We start from the raw sequence: 15,408 nt of genomic DNA, 5'->3' as shown, positions 1-15,408 counted from the left end.
AGAATGTTTAAAATTGTGTGTTTCCTTTTGCTATTTTTAGGACAATCTTCTTAAATACCTATGTTATAAGATGCTGGTAAAATTGTTGAAGTTACTGTTTTTCTCTATAACGTACGTCTCATTTTCATCTTCTCGCCCCTTACCAAAGAAACAAAAGGAAATGCAGCAAGATTAATTTTAGCATTTGTTTGGGAAAAACCATTGACAATGATGTTTCTCCAGATGGTACAATTTTCTTGAAGGCACGTGCAGAGAACGAAGGGCCTGGAACATCCCAACTTCAATGGATCACCAAGTTCTTAACCCTTTTTAAAAACTATGCTTAAAATTTACATGTTTCTGTCCTCTATGGAGAGGATGGGGACAGGGTGTTGGTCTTCTAGAGTGGGCCCAGGGAGACTCTCTGGGGTCTGACTGTTCCTACACAGTTTCTCTGTTCTTATTTTATGAGCTTCTGTTAGCTTGCGAAACTGGCTCCTGAGCCTTTGAGGATTCTGCAATATTAATTGGGCCAGCTCTCGGCTTTTCTGCTGAAGGCCTCGATTTGGCTTTGCTGAATATGTTAAATTAGTCCCTTCTTGGTCATCAGCTGTTTGGCTCTCCATACCTTTGTTGTTGCTGAGTTGGCTTGTGTATTTTTATTTTTTTAAATATGTTATAGTTTGGGTTGGAGTATAGAAAGAGAGAGAAAATGGACTTGTTTTTTTTTTTTTGACACCCTAACCTGACACTGCCATATTTAAAACACTTGTCATTTGGACAGGGGTAAACTGGAGTTTCTACACCTCTCTCAGACCTACCAAGCCTGGCGTGGTTTCGTGGTGCTTCCTCTGTAGTCTTGGGTCATGGAGTGTCTCTTCTGGTCAGGGGTACCAGGGGAACCAGGCTGCCTCCACTCTGGCATCTTGTTTGTTTATTTGTTTTTAATGCTCTTCAAATGTTAAATTCTTACTCAGCCTTCTATCTCAAATACAAGTTTCCTAAAGAATTGAAATTGGCAAATTGTGTTACAGGCCTGTAGGAATGTGACAGTGAAGCCCACCATTATGTACAATTGTAAGGTGCCAGTAGACAAAACAAATAAAAGAAAGAAGTCCTTTCCAGGGCCTCTGGACCCTGATGAGCGTGAGCCTCCCCTCGGCCTCCTGTTCTGTTGTAATTGTGGTCAGTCATTCCTGTGATTCCTTATGTAATACCCATCTTGCTTTCCCGTTGAAGTGCCAATAAGATAAGGACCATATCTGTTTTGTCCAGTGTTAAAAACATAATTCCTTGCCCATGATAGTACTTAATAAAGGTTCATCAAATAAATGAACTCATTTTTGAATGGACATATGTACTTAATTCATTGCATTAAAAAATTCTGAGTTAAAGTTGTTATAGATTAATTGGATATGCAGTTATTTAAAAGTGTGAATACTAAGACTGCAAAGGTACAAGCATTAATAATCTTGATATATCTCTAATTAAAAATTAACTAATTTATTGAATATTTATGAAGCAGCTATTCTTTGCAAAAGGTGTTATGTGCTGTTGACCTGTTTCTGGGTTTTAATAGTTTGTTCATATTTTTCAAAATACAGTTCCTTCTTCTTTCACCCATGAGAATTCACACAATTATTTTGATAAAGTACATGAAAATTATCATCTCATTCAATATTTGTTCATAATTAAGCATTGTCGTTAAGAGTAGATATTGAGTATTACTTTTGGGCCTAGCCCACCACAGGGTGTATGGTGTATGGTGTAGGCACTTTGTAAATGAAACTTGGTTGCATTAGATATTTTGTGGTCTTAAAGTTTGTGAGATACTTTTATAAATGATTTTTCTTATTTCAATTTGGAAGAGAAGTGGGCAGTGAATGTTTATATATTTAATTTGGAGGCCATGGGAATGACCATTGAGTTTCCTAAGGCTGTTGTAGCAAATGACGGTGGACTGGGTGGTGTGAAAAACAGGAGTTCACTCTCCCGTACTCTGGAGGTTGCAGTTGGGATTCAGGTGTCAGCTGGATGGGACTCAACCTGCAGGCCCCGAGACAGTCCCAGGAATCTGCCCTGGCTTCTGGTGGCTGCTGAACCCTTGGCATTCTTTGGCTGGTGGTAGCTTCACTCTGTGTGCTGCCTCCATCGTCACCTGACCTCCTCTTCTCTGTGTTCCTGTCCAGATTTCCCTTCCCTTTTCAGGACAGCAGTCCTTTAGCCCATGCTCATCCTGTGACCCTGTCTCCAAACATAGTCACATTCACAGGTTCCAGGTAGATGCAAACTCTTAGGGGACACTTTTAAGCCAGTTCCACTGCATTGCATCTATGCTCAATAATTTAAGAAATCAGATGCTAGTATTCTCTACTGGGTTCCTGTATTTATAAGAAGGTAATTAAATTCAGAGAAACTGCATGAAATGATATCAAACTATATTTGTAGTTGCTTCATTTATGAATAAACAAAAGAGAAATTCTCTCTCTTTTTATAAGTTCTAGCAAGTGGTATTCCTCTGTAGGGTCCAAAAATAGAGTACACGGACACACACATATATAATTTTATTTATTTTTTTTCTATTTTATCACTGCTCATCAGTATTTCTGGACAGGGAGACAGACTTTTATTTTCTTCATTATGGTGGAAGGGAATATACGTTTGAATTCAGCAGTGAATCATCTGAGATGCATTTGTTATGGAAAATTGCCATAGTGTTCAGCTCTTATGAGACAGAAGTCAAAGCTAAGCACATTTAATAGCTAGGAACGAGCAGTGTTTCCAAGCAATTCTTTTTATTATTTTTACACTTTAGATAAGACGGGTGTTTTGATGGAATGAATCTCATTATGCTGCATTTTCTGACACAGGGGCTGCGCTCACGTGTGTGTATCCATGTTTACACGAAGTCAGATCAAATCGGTGGGCACCCTTCCCCTTTTATCTGAACACAAACAGAAATAGGGCAAAAACAAGCTCAGAGTTAGGATTTTTGCTGTTATTTACCTTTGATTGGAGAGAGCATTCCAAATACCTTTTGAACACTGCATTTTTCAGGGAGTTCTGACTCACTCAGAAAATGCAAATAATCTTTAAAGCATACACTTAATTGAAATATAAATAGTTGATAAAATGGGTTAAAAAAGAAAAACCTCAGAGATGCGAACACCTGTTTTTTAAAAATAATAAATACTAAGTTCCCCCTAGGAATCATCCTCATTATTTAGAGACCTAAAAGATTGCCAAAACCATTCTCTATAATAGTACTAATTTACTCCTCGTGAATAATAAGGAAATAGAGGCAACCCCTCTGTGCTTTCCGTGATCTCATTGGATTTTCACCTGGCCACAGATGGCTCATTGTCAGCTTTCAGAGCAAAGGAATCGGCCTCCAAGGGCTCTGCTTCAGGAACCCAAGTGTGGACAGAACCTTTCCTCAACACAGTCACATCTACCTGTTCTGCAGCCTCAGCCGTCAGGTGATTAACCTGACTCATCAATGTCTGCTAAGGTGAAATGCCCCCATTGCAGCAAGATGTTTTTATTTTCGTCTTTTGTAAAGAGCTGCTAGGAGGTTTCTTTCAAGGATTGTTTCTGTCTTCAAACAATGAAGTTATTAAGGCCCAATTCAGCTTTTTGGTCAACAGGGTCTCTGTGGCCTCAGGGTCTCTGTGGTCTCTCACTGCCACTGAGAGGTTCGAGAGAACTTAATAAGTTTAAAAATGAAACCAGAGGAGAGAGAGTGTTGGTATTGATGCTGTGTGCTCCTTCTGTGCCCGGCACCCACGAGACTCAGTACATCTTGCTACTCTGTGCTCTCTGCTGTTCTTCTAAATCGCAGTTTACCTCTGCTAAATCATTCAGGTTTCACTGAGAAACTCCCATATCCATCAAACAGGTCTACAAATCAAAAGTAGTACCTCGTTCCCCGGTTAACAGAAACCACGTAGTTTTTCCTTAGAACACTAGAAAAAATACAGGAAGCAAAGGTTTTGCTACTAACATCATTTCATCACTGGGCCTCAGGATGGAAGGAAGGGCCAGCCTTGGGATGCCACTGAAACCCGTGATCCATTTTTATCCCTGAAAGAAGGGAAAGTTCTTTATGTTTAAAAAGTGTTGAAGGTTTTAGAGGGTTTGAAATTCCAAATCAGCTATTTTGAGATCTGTGGTGGATTCCGGGAACTATAGATTAAGACCACTGAGGCTTGAGGTCAGCACCCCTGGCACCCTCCTGGAAGTCCTCCTGGCCCTCCTGCTGGGAGGTCTCCATGCCTGCCCCTCATTGATGACCCACCAGGACTCTCAGGATCCAGAGGTCACTTCCTCACGTTATACTTTACTACGGCACCAGATACACAGTAAATCCCTGAAGGGTGCAGGTGCATGGGGTGAACTCCAGAAAGCCAGGCCATCCTCCTGGAGTCCTACGGGGCAGGGGGTGTTGGGGGGGGGTTCTTGTAAGGGTCTGGTCACGTAGGCACCCTTTGCCTGGCACATTTCCTAGTTCACAGCTCCCAGAAGGAAACCCAGTGTTTAGTATAATGTCTATTGTTTGCAGAAGCAGCTTAGGCACAGTGAGTCATTCTTGTGTTTAGGAAAAAAATTCTATGTCCTTTTAGGGATAAAATTATCAGCCACATTCTCAGATGCCACCCAAGGACCAGTCTTCAGTCCTTCTGAAGGTCAGAAGCCTTTGGCCCCCTCTGTTCCATCCATCAGCAAATGCTCTTGACTCTCCCTTCAAAGTGGCCCAAACCCACTCCCGTCTGCCTGATCCCAGCTGCCACCTCTCTCCTGGGCTGTTATGTCAGTCTCAGAATTTACTTCCTGGTTTCTGGTCATTGCACCCTAGAGCCTGTTCTTGACAGAGCAGCCAGAGCGAGTCTTTGAAGCAGAAGTCAGATCTTGTCCCTCGTTTGCTTGTCCCTTCCTGGGGTGTGTGATGTGCTGGGTTCCATGTGTGACCTCCACTGCTCTCCAAGTCCCCTGTCCTTGCAGCTCTCAGGTGCTGGCTTTGGGCTGCCCCCTGCCCCTTCCCTGCTGTCCCTTCAACACCCACGTGCTCCTGCCTCAGGCATTTGTATTAATACTCCATCTGCTCAGAAAGTCACCCCCTCGATTTCTGCATGGCTCCTTCTGTCACTTTCTTCAGGTTTGCTTAAAATCAGAGATACAGGCCCCTGTGCCACCCCACAGCATGCCGAGCTGTACCTGCCACCCCACTTTATTTTTCTTCATAGTTCTCCTACCTCTGCCTGTTATGTATTAATGTGCACCTTTTAAAATGTAATCTACTTCCTCAAGTTAGAATGTAAGTTCTGCGAGGCTGTAGTGGTTATTTTTATGGCTGCTTTACCCTACTGTCTTGAAGAATGCCTGGGACATAAATATTCTTGAATAGATCACTGAAGAAGTAAGTCCAAAAAAACACCTAGGAAGAATAGAAGGCCTGCAGAGGTCATTGGCATAATTTACATGGACTAAGTCCGCCGTGAGTGCTTCTGAATGATTGCATGGTAAAGAAAAGGGCTCAGTCGTTAGATGACAGTTAGGATACAGTGACTTCACAGTGACAGCTGCATCTTCATGATCAGCTAAAGAGACCCCAGGCTCCGAAAGGGAAGGAGTGGAAAATGCAGAGGAGCGTGTTAGGGTTGGGTTGGAGGTAAAACATCTCAGTGTGAGAATCCCACCACTTGCAGCTCGTTCGTCCAGGTTTTGCATCTTGCTCAAAGTGACTACAACATGGACTTCATATTGACTCTTGTGCGCGGATTTTTTCTTTTTAAAGCCTGTATTTCTTATTATTGCTTTTGAGTCTTTCAGAAGCTAATTATGTGCGATTATAGTGCATTTCCTCATTGGACAGGTAGTGGAGATGCACAAGCTTTAGGAATATGCTCAAAACAGCACTTGGTTTGGGTGACAGACTTAGCGCAGTGTGAATGGTTTCTGCTCTCCAGCCGCTATTTTCTGGACTGTTTTGCTTTCCTTCCCTAGCCTGACACATTCCTCAGGTACATATTAGAACAGACTGGATGAGATGTGGCCAGTGCTTCTGGTAATTTCCTCTCATTTGAAGCTGAGGAGAGATGTGGTTTTTGATGTAATGTGTACACCCAATGCTGGAGCTCTGTGTCCTTCCACTATTGCCCCCTGTCCAGTTCCCTGTCAGTAACGTGGCTACAGGGAGGTCCTGGGGACTGAGGCTTTGCATTCGTCAGGACTCACAGAGGAGGAAGTACCAGCTGCAAGTAGAGTCAGTCCTCCCCTGGGGATGAGGGTGTGTCTAGGCAGTGTGTCGCCAGCTGATTATTTACACAGTCTGAGGTGGTGCAGGTCACTTGACGTGGCCTTCTTGTGCCATCAGGGGCTGCAGTAAATACGAGACATGTGGGGCTGCTGCTGCTGGTGGAGCACAGAACTCTGTTTTCCAGGAGACTTTTTTTTTTTTTAAAATATGTAGAAGTAGTATCACTCTAAAATAATGGCAAAAGCATAATATAGTAAATACGTAAGTCAGGAACATCGTCGTTATCAAGTCTTACGCGCTATACTTTTATACACCTGGCAGCACAGTAGGTTTGTTTACAGCAGCATTGGCATAGAACCCTTGACGTGTTGTATGTTGTCATTACGGTGGCTATGATGTCCCGAGGCAGAAGAAGATGCTCAGCTCCACCATGATCCGGGACCACTGCCCTGCATGAGTCCATTGTCATGTGGCTGACATTGTCTGACTGCACTTCCATGAAATGCCCAGTCTGTTGGTGTCCTGGGATAGCTCAGTTTTTGTCAAGTTTGACATAATTATTAAACAGATCCAAAATTATCTCTGTAACTGATAGGAGTTAAACGATGTCCTCGAAATCTATAGATAAAGGGCTTGGCCTAATGGCAGTGTGGTTACGTGACTCAGGTTTGCACCCATGACACTTTCTTCTTGGCATCTGTTCCCTGTTCTTAATGTTTCACAAGCAGAGAGAAGGGCCTCCTGGGGGAAGGCTAAGTGGAGAAAGGAGATGCTGTATGATGAGGGCTTTTTTTTTTTTTTTAACCCACATTAATGTCATTCTCTGCTAAGGGTGTTTAATCTGTTTATAACATGCTGAAGATCCTGAGGCAGACGCCTGTAATCCCAGAGGCAGGGAAGGCCGAGGCAGGAAGATCCCGAGTTTAAAGCCAGAAGCCAGCTTCAGCAACAGTGAGGCTGTGATTTCTTTAGCATTTTTTTAAATAATATTCTTAGTTGTATATGGACACAGTACCTTTTTTTTATTTATATGTGGTGCTAAGGATCGAACCCAGTGCCTCAAACATGCTAGGCAAGTGCTCTATCACCGAGCTACAACCTCAGCCCAGCGTTTCCTTTCTTTTTTTCTTTTCTTTTACCAGGGATTGAATTCAGGGGCCCTCAGCCCTTTTATTATTTTGTATTTTATTTAGAGACAGGGTCTCACCGAGTTGCTTAATGCCTCACTGTTGCTGAGGCTGGCTTCTGGCTTTGAACTTGAGATCTTCCTGCCTCAGCCTCCCCTGCTGCTGGAATTGCAGGTCTGTGCCACCATGTCTGGATCATGTTCTTTTTTTAAAGCTTTGAAGTATGTATGTACTTGTCAGTGTGATTGTAGGTTTGATTCTGAGGAAGGAATCTCTTCTGTATGAGACCTGGGTTTGAGGCCAGAGAGAGTTAAGTGTGGCAAAGGGAGAGAGTTTTTCCTTCCCCTCTGTCAGGTATAGCCAGGGGCAGGGGAGGATGTGAGTGGAGTATGAGCTTGCAGTTTCATAGGTGCCTGCTTTCCTTTTCTCTTGCTCAGCAGTTCAATACAGCAATAGTAAACTTGGCCTTCAGGTGGGATTCTTAGACTCTCCTGGAATTTGGAGACAGGACTTCATTTCTTTGGCCACATCACTGAGTTGTGAATGTTTGTGGGACACATGATCCGTATCTCTTCACCAAGTTATGGCCCAGTGGTTCTCTTAAAGAAGGGTGCAGGTCGCTCACCCGACATCAGGCTGATGCTGAACCTCAGTGCTGTGCACCTAACCTTTAGATTCCCTCTCGTGGAGCCTGGAAGCTCAGATTCTTTAAGGCCTATGAGACACGACCCACTTCTGTGGTTCTTACTTCTTTACCGACTCCAAGAAGCATGTGAACAGAATCTCTGGGACGGCAGATGACAGAGAAGTTGATTTTCTTCAGGGCCTGTGCTTTGCTACGTAGAGGGACGGAAGGAGGAGCTAGTTGGTGCTTATTCTTAACGTGTTCTGGGGTTTTGAACTGAAGCATGTGAACTATATAGCAAAATAGGGCCACGGTGGCCATCTCGTTTTATGGGTATTGGAAAAAATCTTATAAGAGGCATAATAAAGGAGGCATCTGTGGTCGAACAATAAACATAAAGATCACAAAATCTATGTACATAAAGAGTTCACTGTGACAGTCACTTGACCACAGGCTGAATGCTGCTGCCTGCTGTCTCGCTGATGGTGGCTTGTCTTTGCTTCTGAACATTACAGACTGGAGGCTGCAGTCGACTTTCTGTTGTCCACTCTGGGCCTCTTCACTCCCCAGCGGCTTCTGTTCACCACAGTAATTGTGACTTGGATCAGTTTCCGCGGTTGTGGAGGAGGCCATATGATATTCGCATGAGATGGGATACTAGCATGAACTTCCCGCAGTGGCCTATGGGTTGTTGGGGTGCCAGGGGAATAAAACCTCCTGTATATTAAACTAGGCAACATTCCAAGTGATGCTTGTGCCACATTTCAATGTTTTAAAATTGAAACTCTCGTCTTCATTAAGAGGAATGATTAAGAAGATATGGCAATTCTTTCATCTAGGGAGGATTTTATTGTAGATTTAAGCTACAATAAAAATTATATGGAGGGATTCCTACCCACCCCCATTCCCCCCCAAAATGCACACAGATCTTTGCAGATTAGGCCGTGCTTTTAAGGTGCTTTATACCTCTCAGGAGTTGGCAGTTGCAAATAGTGTCTTGGGCAGGGGAACCAGTGGGAAAGGAAGTTTGAGTTCCTCCTTTTGACTTTAGGTCTTCAGAGACTTACGATCTAATGGAACATGAGGACCTCGTGTCACAGGGCAATGTGGACTTTACCTGGCCTTCGGTGTGCTCCTTCCTGCACCCTGGTGGTTGGCCTGCTTAGTGGGTGTGAGATGCGCAGAAGTCATTGCTCCTGGGTTTTTCTCCTCACTCCCACACATAGCCATTCTGCCTTGAGTCTCCTGGTCTGGATGTCATAAAGTCAAGCACAGGGTCCAAACTGCCTCTGATTTTGTCTTCAGACCTCTTTATAACAAAAAGTCCAGCCTAAAGAAGCGAGATAAACTTCGATATGGATATTTATTGGTTCGAGATAGCAGAAACTTGACTTAAAACATCTTAATGTTTAACAAGATTCCCCACTTGGGGTCACCTGCAGGATTTCCAGATCACAGCAGGACTAATCCCCCAGCCATGCGTACGTATGTAACATATGTAACTCCAGTCTGCAAAGGAATCCGGAGAAGTTTGTCTTCTTATTGGTGATCTTGACTTACACGTCTGTATCAAGGGAACCAGAGCAAGGCCCAGCTGCATCATTACAAATCCCGGCTTCCTGCATGATAAGTCACCCACCCTGAGAATGTGTGTTAACCCTTTCAGACCCCTTGACATGGTAGCAGAGGCCCAGAAGGAAAAACGTTCATGAAGCCCGGTGTGGTTCCATGAACGCCACCATTGCTATCCCATGGGACGTGGGATGTTGTGGTGGTATTGATGATCGCTCCTTATCATGGAGCCCCGAGAGGGTGACAGACATTGCTGGGCCTTTGCCATGTCATTATCTCACTGTCCTTCCTGTAAGCTGACTTGGTGGGTTTTTAGTTCTTACTGTAAAGGTCGAGGGAACTCAAGGCTCAAAGAAGTTGATTTCTTGACCTTCTTTATATAGAGAGAGCTCATAAATAGAACTGGGATTCAAACACAGACCTAGCTGAAGCTCAAGGTCCTTTTATTTTTATTTTTTTTTCTCTTGCTTTTTACTAGAGTTCAAAAATAAACTAGGATATTGAAAGATGGAGCAAAGTAATTATTACTATAACGAAGAACCAGAAGATGAAGGCTGAGAGCATTAAGTGTTGCCTGTCCAAAACCATATTTGATTTTGAATATGTTCATCAACTCATTCTTCCCTTGTTTTCAACAAGGGCCTTTTGAACAGGATGATTCTTTATTGTCCTAATTACAAACATCTCTGCCCTGTGCTGATACCAGCACCGTAGAAGGCAACAGTTCTCTTCTGCCAAGTTAAAACCACTGGTGTAAGCCAGGATTAGATGCCCCGTTCTTCTTGACAGTGATTTGGTTTAGGCAGAGGCTGTTGCCTATTTGGGTCAGCAAAATGATGAGGCACTTTGCCAGATGGTATTTGAAATCTATAAGAAGAGGCACAGAGGAGAGGTGGCTCTCTCTTCTTCCTCTGTGCTTTATTTTGGCTGGCTGAGACTCCTGGAATGTCTGCAGCCATCTTGAGACCATGAGGTGACTGGACTGGGAAAGCTGTCACAGTAATGGTGTTGAAGGACAGGAAGAGCCTGGGTCATTTCTGATGTTGCTGGCTATTTAGTGTGCACATGATGGTGGTGGTGAGGCAAACATTACTCTATGACAGGTATCCTCCATGACAGCAAGGAGTTCCTTATGCACAAGGCATAAGCCATCCTTCTCAACCCATGAACAAGCAAAGCAGCCACCTGGATTGGGAGTGGCCCCTGAGGAACGTTTCATCCCTCCCCTTGCCTTCACAAGTAAAGACAGACACCCCTGCCCAACCTAGTGTAAGCCATAAGGGAATCCACTGCCCCCAACAATAAGAATTGCAGAGAAAGGGCTCAAGACTGCTGAAAAGAGCAGCCAGCAGTGGTTCTAACGACAGGTACAGAGCATCTGCCCTTCAGGAGACATGTGACAATGTCTGGAGACACTTTGATTTTCAGAGTGGGGGTGCTGTTGGCATCTAGCAGCTAGTGGACTGTAGATTCAGCTAAATATCCCACCATGCATAGGACAGTTCTCCTCAATACAGAATAATCTGGTCCCCAAATGCCAATAGCACCAGTGCTGAGAAACCTGGTCTAGGGGGTGAACACTTTCCTCAACCAGAAGTAGGTTGGCAGGTTGGAGCACCACAGGGCAGCTGTGCCCAGGGAGGCTCTGGAGACCCCAGCAGTTGTTGTTAGCTCTGGGGTCCTTCCCATTTGGAGTCCTCCCTCTCTGTGGCAGAGCATCCTCCAGGAGTGCCTGTGTTCTGCAGCCACAGCATCAGTGGCTGGAAGGGGCAGAGCATCAGGCAGCTTAGTGGGGTTTCCTCCTTTCTCTGGAAGGTGCTGTCTGCATACAGGGAGGGAGCTCAGACCCTGAGTCCCATTTCCATGACAACAGTGGGGTTGCAGTTAGGGCTTTCAGCAGAAGGGGTGACCCTGGCTAATTGCATCTACCACAGTCTGCTGGTGGGGTGTGCAGCTGGCCCCCCAGCTTCCGCTTTGCTCTCTTTCAGGCACTGCCCAGAGTGTTGCCGTGGGAACCTGAGGAGGCTCCATGGCCTGTTGGAAGCCAGTTAACTAAGAGGGAGGAGGAGGTGACAGCAGAATCACTGTCACCCCCCCCCCCCCCCCCCCGGAAACAGCCCAAGTGGGCGCTGGGTCTCCCTAGCTCTGCTGGAAAGAAGGGTGGATTCCTTGCCATTTACTAAAGATGTTTAGCATTAATCAGTGAAAGATATTCTCATTGCCTGTTTTGCTGGTTGTTTTTTTTCTTTAAACAGTTTGATACCATTTTTCTTTGGACTTACTGTGAAATAGGCCTTGCTTAATCACCTTTTATAAATTGTGTGGTTCAGGTTGAAGTACAGAATATCATAATGTATTTCTCATTGCTATTTTTTAACATCATTGAATTACCACAAGTAGATAAAATTGCTATTTACAGCTCTAAGTAAAAAAATGGAAAAGCTTATTACTTTTCAGCTTATAGATTTTTTTATTACATTCTTGTTGTAAATATTTCACTGGCTAAATTTAAATCAGCATGATGGAATTGGAATGTAATAATACTATTGATTTAATAAATGCTGGCATCTTAATGTCTGTTTTTTGATGAAATTAATATTACGAGAGCAATTTTCTAATGAATATATGAGCACGAGGTCATTGGTAAAACAAAGAGGAACAGTATGATAAATGGCACTGATTTTTTCTTTTAGCATGACATATCATGCTGATGTGAATAAAGGGATTGAAGTGTAGTTCATTATATATCAATTTGAATGTAATACTAATTAAAACCTTCCTTTGACTTCACTGAAGCCTAGTCTTAGAAATTATGCAAATTATTGAGGTCTTGGAAAGAAGTCTGTGCAATGTTTGAGTTCCCAGTAGACCCCAAAATTGGCATGTTGGAACTGGAAAAAAAAATAATACTGTGCAGTATTTTTGTGTAAGTACAATCTGCCACAAGATTTGCATCCTTGAAAAATTGGGGATGTGTGAATTGCCTATCTGTTTCTTTGTCCATTTTATTTCCTTTTGTCCATTTAATTACCATAAGCAAAAAGGGACAACCAAAGAATTGAAGACTGACGTTCAGATGCTACCACCAGGAGGAAAATTGCCTGCAGCCTTCAATTCTGGAAGTCAGGTTTAAGACTTTGGCTTTTGCACAGCTAAGATTTTTCTGTTTTTTCTTACATTGAAATCCTCATCGCGTACATTTTAATTTTGTTGTGTTAATTAGTTTGAACTTGTTCTCTCCTGTGCCACATTCTTCCTAATTGTGTCACGTGAGATATATGTTTGTCTAATGAAGTGGGGACGAGTAGGCGCATTACCTATTTTTGGAGGCTGTGATAGCTGCATACTACGTTTTAAGAGCAGAACCTGCAGCTCTTCAAGTCCCTGCAGGAAGCGGGATGAGTGAAGTTCAAGTGGGCGCATGGGACACAAGTACTTCTTCTCTTCGGTCTCTTTCTTCTCTCTGCATTAGTAATCCTCATTGCCCCCCCCCCCAGGCGAGCACACGCAGTAGCTTGTGCGTGTCACGAAGACCTTTGATGTTCCCTGGCATCTAGCCAGGGAAGTTGGGGTGCCATTTTCCCACAACCCCTAATCTCAGGGCAGCTCCACGTCAGGCGTGTTTCATGCATAGCTGTTGGATTCTGCAGAATCAGGGAGCATCCTTTACTGGGGATGGCAGCCCCCTTCGAGGCAAAGATGTCCCTGTGGCTGATGCTCATAGCAGCAGTGACCCGTGTGTAGCTCGGACACCCAGGGTATGCTTGGAGGTGAGGGGGCCTCCTGACCTCCTTTTTCACGTGGGAAGGGCAAGACCTCTGCTGGCACTGTGAAGCCCAAACACCACCTCCAGTGGTTTGCCCAGGCGTCTTGACCCAGGGAGAGGCTTCACATTTCTCACTCTTCAGTTATTTCCTAAGCTTACATTTGAAGCTTCTCCAAGTCAGGAAGCACATTATATAGTGTTGTCTTCGTTCAATGTCATGTTTGATACACAGATTGAGATTGGTCTTGGATTTGCAGCCAATCACATGTACTGGATTAGCCACATAGATCAGATCGAGCTCTCTTGACTATCATTGATAATTTAGGAGGAAATTCACATCAGTAAGCAATGATCTATGAGGGGCCAGAGATATTTTCCTCCACATGTTGCTTTGGTCTTTATTGCTTACTATGCCAGCACATGAAAGCAGTAAAGATATTTGTTCATTTGGTTTTTTTTTTTTTTTTTTTTTTTGTACTGGGGATTAATCTAGAGGCATTTACCACTGAGCCACAGCACCCCCCCCCCCCGCCACTCCCCTTTTTAAGTTTTTGAGACAGGGTCTCACTAAGTTGCTGAGGCTGGTCTTGAGCTTGCGATCCTCCTACCTCAGCCTCCTGGGCCATTGAGATTACAGGCATGAGCCACCACTGCACCCAGCAAGGTATTTGCTAATTGTTGGTGACTAGCCATTTAAAAATGTTTTGAGGATATAACTTCTTATTTCAGAATTTCCTCTGACATGCTTTTTTATGAAGCCATTGAAGAAATGTTATGAATTAACAGCAAAATAGGAAGGTTCTAAGTAAATGATTAGTTTTGAGAGCTGCCACTTTTCAACTTGGTAGTAAATGTCTTTGAAGAAAGATTATAGGAGCCTACAGACTGTAGAAATTTTATGTTTATTAATTACCAATAAAAAAAATCCTTATTTTGTTCCTTACTTCCCCGTCCATGATATAGTCTGGTGGCTAGTCAGACTGCTTGTTTAAACCTTGACTCTCTTCTTGCATAGATAACTTAACTTCTCTGTGACTTAATTTCCTCACTATAAGATGGATAGTACCCCACAGTCTTTGTGAAGGGAAGATCATACCGTAGGGCAAGTGCTTGCCAGTATGCCCAGCCTGTCCCCCGTCCTCACTCCCACCGGCTTGATATTATACACCAGTTCAAATTAGTCTTAATGCTGAGTCACAGAACTGTCCCATGGGAGAGTGAAGAACACTTAGACCCTGGAGGGAGTGTGGCCAAAGAGCCCTGTGAGAAAGGAAGTTACGTAAATAGATTCTCTTCTACCATGTCATTCCACTGAAGGCAATTCCCTGAAGAATTTTAGTAAGATTAGTAAGATTGCTTGGTAAGACAGCCCTCCAATAAAATGTATGGCATTTTACTTTTGATTAATATAAAAACTATTTTAGGGCAAAAATAAAAATGGGTAGCCATGAGTGTAGCTGGGAATAGCATTGCTGGCATTTATGATAGGAAAGTAGTTTTTCAGTAAGCAATTTAACTGGACTCCAGTGCATGTAAGCAAACAGTATCTCTTGAATGTGATGGGCTATTTGTAAATGTACTGTGGGTTTAGTAATGTGTCCCCATATCACGAATAGCATCATTTGTGATACAGACATTGGGAAGTGTGAATGATTCTCTAGAGCTTTGCAAAGACCAGAATGTCTCTTTCAAACCACAGTGAAATTTCCATTAGCTCTCGGGAGATAATTGATTTTGTGACTCATCTTCGGGAGCCAGGAACCCTCTTTCCTTTGCGTTGAAGATGATTTTGCTGGGTGTTTGTGTAAATGAACACATGTATTCGGACTGCATTAACAGCCCAATGTAGAGGGCTTGGCAGTGATTACACTTGTTTTTCAATGAGAAAATCTACATCTTTTCTCATACAAATATGGATGCTTAGACACATGCACAGAACTTGCACAACTCTGCCTGTTGACTAATTTGGAAATTCACTGGTGTTGAGTTCTTCAGATGTCATAAATGTGGCTATTTCTTGGAAGTGCCCAGTGATTTCTTTTGCCTTTTCCATCACAATCGGGTGTCTCTATCTGGTACATAA

At 43.4% G+C, this 15,408-nt stretch overlaps 1 protein-coding gene across 1 annotated transcript in view; it reads left to right on the top strand.

The window, feature by feature from the left end:
* The window catches only part of Sfmbt2 (Scm like with four mbt domains 2), a 203,414-nt gene that overhangs the window by 110,871 nt on the left and 77,135 nt on the right, over positions 1 to 15,408 (top strand). The window lies entirely within an intron of this gene.

The sequence above is a fragment of the Callospermophilus lateralis genome, chromosome 13 (genome assembly GCF_048772815.1).
Source record: "Callospermophilus lateralis isolate mCalLat2 chromosome 13, mCalLat2.hap1, whole genome shotgun sequence".
In the NCBI taxonomy this organism is placed as follows: domain Eukaryota; kingdom Metazoa; phylum Chordata; class Mammalia; order Rodentia; family Sciuridae; genus Callospermophilus; species Callospermophilus lateralis.
Note: the sequence above shows the minus strand (reverse complement) of the source record. Positions and strands in the feature narration are given on the sequence as shown.